Here is an 8,738-nt window from a genome sequence, read left to right as displayed (position 1 = left end):
AGATACGTGTGCATAGAAAAAAGTATAATAACTTGCAGCAAATTAAATCTCCATGTTACAATATTTCTGTATTATCTGAATTATTTTTTTAACAGAGAATAGCACTCTGTCAAATTTTTCAAAAAGGGTGGTGGTGTTCATTGACAAACAAAAATTACAAAAGGAAGGAAATGTCAAATGCCAATTTCTACACACAAATAATGTCAGAAAACTGAAGAATTAGCTGTAAGTAGTGAAAATGCCCCTGGGTGGTGCAAATAGCACATTCAGTTGCTAACCAAAAGGTTGAAAGTTTCAGTCCACCTAGAGGTATTTCAGAAGAAAGTGCTGGTGATCTATTGTTCCCAACCCCCCACCCCACCCCACCCCAAAATCAGCCAATGACTACCCTAAAGAACACAATTGTACATCTAGGCTCCCTAGGAGACAGAACTGACTTGATGGCATCTGGTTCAATTATCAAAGATGCTCTTGAGAACACCTCGACTGTTCTAGGGTATCAGAAAAGACCCACAGCAACGGAGTGCAATAGTCACAATTATTTTCAAGTCTACCTTTATCTCCACCCCCAAATTTCTCCAAACCAACTAAACCATTATAACCTTCAGCAAGATTGTAAGCTTCAACACTGTTCTATCCTCCTGGATCACACAGGAAGTGTAGACATCTTTTCTATGTGCTGCAGTCAAAATTGATTGCTCCTTTACTCTACAGTCTTACATTAATTTGTATGTGTATTTGAAGGCAACGCTTATTATCTTTATTGTTTATAGGTACAAATATATTATTTTTATTTACCTATCATAATTTACATATGTTTTACAGCATCCGGCATGCTCAATAGAATTCCTGGTAGCACAGTAGGGTCAGAGTTGGGTTGCAAAAGGTCAGTAGTTCAAACCAGCAGCCTCTCAGTGGGAGAAAGATGAAGCTGTCTACTTCTGTACAGAGTTATAGTCTCAGAAACCCACAAGAGCAGTTCTACCTGTCTTATAGTGTCGTCACGAGTCGGAATCAACTCGATGGCAGTGAGTTTTTAAACACGCGACATAGTCCATATCAAGCACAGTTATTTTACTCTGTTTCTCGGGATTCTTAAGCATAGAGCTGATGCTTGGCTGACTGCCTATCGCTTTGCAATTAGTCAGAAGAACTGTAAATCAGAATGAATACCTTTCCATCTCTCTTTGAAAATTTAATGAAAAGGTTTAAAAATTAAATTTCAAAACAACTAGACAAGAAATGACCAGGTCTTTCCACACTCTCTGTGTCTATTTCAGCACATTTCTGCACATAGGTGATCAGTTTCCATGGGTTGGTTGAAGGCATTTCAGTATTTTGCTAAGAATCCAACCAATAGTATCCATAACTTGGCATGGAGCTTTAAAAAAAACAAAACACAAATGAACACTTATCTGGAATGTGATATAGAGACTCTGCCACCGACTACTCTTGAAATTTGAGAGTAAACAACAGAAAGTTATCGGACTTACATTTTATTTATTATGACTTACTCTGGACTATCATTTTTATAAAATACCTGAACCAGCAGTAAAGAACTTGATGGAAAATGTTTGAACAGGCTCCCAGGGGGTAATGATAAACAAGGCTTCCGTCCAGAAGCCTGCCAGAACCAACAGAACTCTCAGCAGTTTCATCCAGCTAGAGAGCTTCATGGTTTTTGTCAAATTAATCTTAATCAACTAAGACACATTCCTACTATTTATCATTTCTATCCTGTACTGTCATATCTTTGACCAAATAGCATCTTGGTTCAGATTGTAAAATTCTACATGCTGTGATTTGATGCAATACTATTCAACTTTTCACTCACATTTGTAAATTCAGCCTGAAAATCTGGAAGCCAATTGTACTCAAAAGAATACTCCTCCAAGTTTTCGTTCGCTGTACTTACTAGCTGTGAATCAAAAGACTGATTGCTGTGTAAGGTAAAAAATGTGTGGTACAAAACACATTGACAATGAGAAAACCCATCAGTTGAAGGGGTTGAAATTAAAATGGCAAATAAACCGTAATGAATGCAATATAAAAAGGATTTATTAAGTTTATTATATATTCTAAGGAGCCACAGAGTTATGTGTTAAGGATATAAAGGTCAATACCTTACAGAACTTGTTAAGAATGTTACTTTGAATAATTTATAAATTATCAAGGGTTCATGAGGGAGGAAAAAAGAACTGATACCACGGGCTCAAGTAGAAAGAAAATGTTTTGAAAATGATGATGGCAACATATGAACAAATGTGCTTGACACAATGGATGGATGGATGGATGGATGGATGGATGGATGGATGGATGGATGGATGGATGGTGTTAAGAGTTGTAAGAGCCCCCAATAAAATCTTTTTTTTTTTCAAAAGAATGTTACTTTGTATTTGTGGTGAAATGTTCATTTGGCAGAAAGAAGCAAACACGTGTCCTAAATACCCCAGGTGAAATACGCGCAATTGCTGCTCAAGGCTGAACCACAGCATTTGCCACGAACTAATTAATTAATCACTATGTGTCTACAGTTCCTGGCTTAGATCTCTCACTTAGAAAATCCTAAGTCAAAACAATCTTGACAGACTAGAAACTGGAATAAAAGCTCAAAAGCCTCACAAAATATAATTTTAAAACCCCAAATGTATTTCATTACAACCTGTAGAGTAGCACTAATGTACTACAACTAAGTATACAGAGTTTTCAAAAGATAAAAATCTTAGCATGAATGACTATCAAACTTCCAAAAATACCCACATCGCCAGGTCTGGGAGAAGAGTCCCCAAGTCTGCCACAGCAGGTGCTTTCAGAGCACACAAGCAGTGGACAACACAGAGATGAATTCTACAAAACGGCCTAAACTCTGCGGCCAATATGTACACACATTCAGATTGTTTTCCTTTCAGATCTATACATTTAATACATTTTTGAAAAACGAATACCTCTGGAAAATAGCCAACAACACAAATTAGCCCCATGGGAAACATCTAGAAGTTCACCTAAACCCAGATAGCCTTATTGAGGGTGTCCTACGGGCCATCTGAGCTTGACTCCTAGGCTCATCATGCACTTTCCCCATTTTAAGGGCTTATCCTTGTCTCGGTTTCCTCAGCTCGAAAGCGGAATGAACTCTTGTGCGGTTTGAGTCCTAAGGATATAATACCATTATAGAAAAAAATGCTAACAGATAATGCATATAATGAAAGTGGCTATGGATGGAGGAAAATATATTCTATTCAACCTTAGTAATAGTCAAATACATGCATATTTGAACAATTTTTTAAAATCCTCATTATGCATCTACCAAAAGTTAAAAACCAAGAACAAACAAGTGAAAAACACAACAAAGTCCCTAACATTGAATAAGGTGTGCAGGTTAAAAACAAATAAAAATTTCACTATCTTTCAGTCAATTCTAACTCATAGTGATCCTATAGGGCAGGGTATGCCCACATTGGCTTCTGAGACTGTAATTCTTTTTTAAAATCATTTTATTGGGGGCTCGTACAACTCTTATCACAATCCATCCATTGTGTCAAGCACATTTGTACATTTGTTGCCATCATTATTCTCAAAACATTTGTTCTGCTTGAGCCCTTGGTATCAGCTCCTCATTTTTCCCCTCCCTCCCTGCCCACCCTCCCTAATGAACCCTTCATAATTTATAAATTATTATTTTGTCATATCTTGCACTGTCCGATGTCGGACTGGAACTCTTTATCAGAGTAGAAAGGCTCTCCTTTTTCCCGAGGGACAGTTGGTGTTTTGACCTGCTGACCTAGTGGTTAGCAGGCCGATGGGTAACCGCTAAGCCACCAGGGCTCCCTAAGGTGTGCAGGAAAAAGTATTCTCATGTAGACTGAGAGAGAGTGTGTATGCATATGAGGCAATTGAAATGCCTTGGCTTGGTGCAGGCACACCTTAGTCCCCACGGTGACATCTTGCCTTTTGAACTTTAATAGGACTTTCAAAGCAGATTTGTCTAGGGCAAAGGATGGTCCTTCAAGTTCTTGATTGCTGCTTCCATGGGCACTGGTTGTGGAACCAACTACAATGAAATCCCTAAAAACTTCAATACACTCTCCATTGATCATGACGCTGAATATTGGCCCTGTTGCAAGGGTTTATGTAATTTTTACGTTGGGTGTAATCCATATGGCAGGCTGGTCTTTGACCTTCATGAGCAAGTGCTTTAAGCCCTCTTTGCTGTCATCAAGTAAGGCTATGGCAACTACATATCGGGGTTGTGAGTCTTCCGATAGACTATATTCTTCTTCATATAGGCCAGCTCCTGGGTTTATTTGCTCAGTGTATACATTGAATAAGGGTGTATATATTTAGAGAGAGATGTCTGTGGAAGAGCAACTCTTACCATGTTAAACATGTACACCTCCAAGTGGTAGGATTTTGATGATTAACTTTCTATAAACCTTTTCTGTGAAAATTACATTTCTACATGTATTATCTTTATAATCATAATTTTAAAAATAATTTCTTCTGATAAATTAATTTTCTAAATTTCAGAATGAAAAGACTAATTAAATGATAATTCCTAGGCCAATGTTTTCACTAAATAAAATGACTGTGCAGTGAGGAAAAAGGTACTTTGAATGTACCTAAAGATTAGAAGAGCTCAATCGCCCAGAGAGGCAAAAGAAAGGCCAGTGATGACAATATTTCTAATCTTAAATGCATCTAGAATTAATCTTCAAGATTGACTCGACTTGTCTACACCACAATAAATAAAGTCCTTGACGGTGAAAGAGAAAGGCAAAAGAAATCACTTAACACATGACTAGGCACATTCAGACTGAATACTGTTTTCCTGGTGACTGGTGACTCCTCAATGTACATTAGAGCAAAGAACTGAGTCATTTATGTCAGACAATTTAAGTGATGTTAGGAAAACTGTATCACAGGGATTGAAACCACACTTGGGTTAACGTGTCACTACCCGCACAGAGTTCACGTGCTGATAAAAAGAAACCGTAAGACATACATATCCGAAGAAACCTTCCGTACTAAAAAACTGTCTTCCCTTTTAAGAAAATCTGTTTCATTTTCTTACTTGAATTTTTTTTTAGTACTAAATAAAAATTAAATTCAAAACAGAAGGAGCAACATAGTAGAAATGGAACAAGAAGCAACAAACTGTTAGGTTATGGTTCCAATTTTCCACTAACTCAGTCTCAATTTTCTTATAAGTAAAATAAAAAAGATTGACTAGATCTCCAAATATGTTTAATGGAGCATTAGCGATATGACATGCAATTTGAAAAAATTACATGCTCCAGGAAAAAACTTTCCCTGATGAAATAAGTTCAGGAATTTCTGCATACCATTTACCCTCTTTAGAAATTCATAATGCATTGTACTAAAGAAGCACTGTAGAAAACACTGAGTTCTATAGTCAGCTGTTTCACAAAATTATAAACAAACTACGCAGATGTAAATAAAATTATTAATTATGCATCACTCTGTAGTCTTCACTAAGAAAATATTATATATATATATTATATATAATGGCAGGTATATATCTGTGACACAAGTTACAAATGATTCTTAAAAAAACTACAGAATAATGTCATCAAAAGAACTACAAGTTGTGTGTGCAGTTTTATACATATAAAGAGGTGAGAAAACACACAGCAAACTTTTTAAAACTGATTCTTACATTACTCCATAAGTTGATTTCATTTTTAGTAAGATTTTTCATAACACTGTAGACAAGGAAAAGTATAAATGCAATAGGAAAGCTCACACTATTTAATCATTTCATAACAGAAACATACTGACTTCTACATATATGAAATGCCATGCATTTTTTACATGTTATGAATTAAACTTTAAAAAAAAATAATTTTATTGGGGGCTCTTACACCTCTTATCACAATCCATCCACCCATCCATTGTGGAATTAGACTTCTTAACATACTCACTGGGGCCTTACCTATAAAACACAAATTATAAAAACCTTAATGCCCACTCCAGCAAATAGCTGGGTAAATGATGAATATTCAACTTAAGAGTATTTTCATTTTATCTATTTTATGAATTGCCTATGTTTTATTTTGAAAGTAAAATTAAGCAATAATAATAGTAATCATGGCAAATACTAGCATTGAACAAAATATTTAAGCACCTAAATGGAAAAATTCAGTTGTGTAATTGTATTATGATTATACTTATGTACAATGACAAGTACTATTTCAAGTATTGAACAAATGTAATGAAAACCATGTGTCAGGCAATGTGTTATACACTGAAGAAATAATGCTAAGAAGTCATTACACTTGCCTTTCAAAAAGTTTAGAACCGAGTGGAATAAAGACAAGCAAATCAATTATTATAGTACAAGGTTATTCAATTATTCCACAAAAAGGTATTCGGCACCTACTCGGTGTCTAGCGGCTATTTTTAAACAGCAACAAAACCAAACTCACTGCCATCAAGTCAACACTGATGATATGGCAAGAGTCATAGGGACGCTACAAAGTCAGAGTAGAACTGGCCCTGCGGTTCCCATAGCCCTTTCTGAGACCGTAACTTCTCCCATGGAGAAGCTGGTGGTTTCAAACTGCTGACAGTGAGCTGGGCAGCCAGCCAAATGAGGAACCACTACACCAACACCCCCCTGCAAAAAAAACCCAAACAACTTTCTCTTCTTCATGGGAAGAGATAAAGAATAAACATAGAAAAATAAACATACATATATATATATTGCACATTGGGAAGTGATGTGTTATAAGGGGGAAACTAACAGAGAATGGGATTGAAAATATTGGGTGGAAGGTCTGCAATTTTGCTTAGGGTGTCGAGATAAATCAAAGACAGTCTGAAGACATGAAAATAAGCCATCGGGTTATTTGGAGTATTATACATCTAACAACAAATGTCCTAAGGTAAGAGTGACATTGATGTGTATATGTCTGGCACTGGTGCTGTAATTAAGCAATTGGCTGCTAACCAAGGGTTAGAATTGAACAGAATTTTCAAACCCAGCCAAAAAGTAGAGTCAGCGGTTCAAACCCATTGGTTACTCTGAAGCAGAAAAAATGTGGCCGCCTGTTCCTGTACAGACGATAGCCTTGGAAATGCTATGGGGCAGTTCTGCTCTGTCCTAGAGGGTCACAAGGAGTCAAAAGCAACTGGACGGCAGATCTGGCTCTGCTTTGGCTTTTAGTTATGGCTGGCTGGCACAGCATGAAGTAGAAATGTCGTAAGAAGTGGACTGAGAGAGCTAAGAGGCTAGCTAAGGGCCTTGCGACTTTGCTTTTCTTTCATTTGTACTGCTGCTTTGAAGGAGACTAGCGGTGTAGTACATTGCACATTGGGCTGTGAACCACAAGGTCAGCAGTTTGAACTCACCAGCCACTCCTCAAAGAAGGATGAGGCTTTCTATTCCCATAGAGATTTACAGCCTCTGACACCACACAGGGCAGTTCTACTTTGCCCTATAGGGGTGCTATGGGTTGGAACCAACTTAATGACAGTTGTGTTGTTTTAATTAGTAGTCTCTACTTGATCTCTAGGTTCTAATATCCATTGCAATGGCCACTCAAAACTCACAAACAATATTCATGATTAAAAGGTATACTAAGGAAGTTAACATGGTGTAATGCCAATGAGAAATGTTCAGGATAGAGCTGTTTATCACGACATGTTATTAAGTACTTTCAGGTCTGCAAATAAATGCCCAAGGGGCATTAGCCTCCACTGTAAGCCTCAACCCAAAGGCATTCTGCCAAACTCCAAGGGTCAGCAAACCCAGCTCCCTGAATTAAGTGCCCGGAGGCACCATACCCAGGTAAGCTTCAGTCAAAGGTCTGTGGCTCCACTTCAGTGGGTCAGCCAGTCCAGCTCCCCCAATTAAATGCCCAGAAGTACCCCACTCCACAAGCCTGCCTCTAGTACAAGAGTCCTCACTCAGGTTTACTTGTTCCATGAGTTGGGAAGTCCATCACTCAGTTCCAGGCACTGGCTCCTGCTTCTGACGCTACTTCTCTTATGTTGTAACTATCTTCTGGATCCAGGCGGTTCACTGGATTGGAAATTTTGGGGCCAAAGGATGCGCTCCACTCCTGGCTCTTGCAGGTAATAAGATCCCTCTTCTGGCTTCTCAGAGAGTTCATTTTAGAGGCAGCAGGATGGCACTGCAGAGTCACAATTATTCACAGGTGAATCTTATCAGTATCTTCTCCCTGCTTCTTGCTAGATCCATGCAGGGAAAGGTTGCTTGGAGGGAGTTAGAGGCATTAGCTGGAAGAGTGACATTAAATAATTCACTGCCCGTACAGCAGTGAGTTTGTTTTTTTGGTTTGGTTATTGCTTTGTGCTGACTTGTTCACTCCAACTCTTTTTGACCCTACAGGACACCCTATAGGACAAAGAAAAATTCCCAGGGCTGTAATCTTCATAGAAGCCAGTGCCTTCTCCTGTGGAGCAGCCGGTGGGCTCAAATAACTGATCTTTCAGTTACCAGCCAAATACCCTCTGCGCCACCATGGCTCTTTGGTTTATTCTAAGGATGTTAACGTCCTACCTGATAGAGCTTCAAGTGTTCATTGAAAAAGAAAATCGTATATGGAAAATCCCAAAAGTTCCACAAGGGGAACACTGGAAGCAATAGAGGAGTTTGGCAGTGTGGCAGGATACAAGATGAACAAACAGAAGTCCATCGGACTGCTATATGCATCGGATAAGACCACAGAAGAGGAGATCAAAAAGGTGGTACC

The sequence above is a fragment of the Echinops telfairi genome, unplaced genomic scaffold (genome assembly GCF_000313985.2).
Source record: "Echinops telfairi isolate 266 unplaced genomic scaffold, ASM31398v2 ScPeMD7_4;HRSCAF=17, whole genome shotgun sequence".
NCBI lineage: Eukaryota > Metazoa > Chordata > Mammalia > Afrosoricida > Tenrecidae > Echinops > Echinops telfairi.
This window is presented reverse-complemented; position numbering follows the sequence as displayed.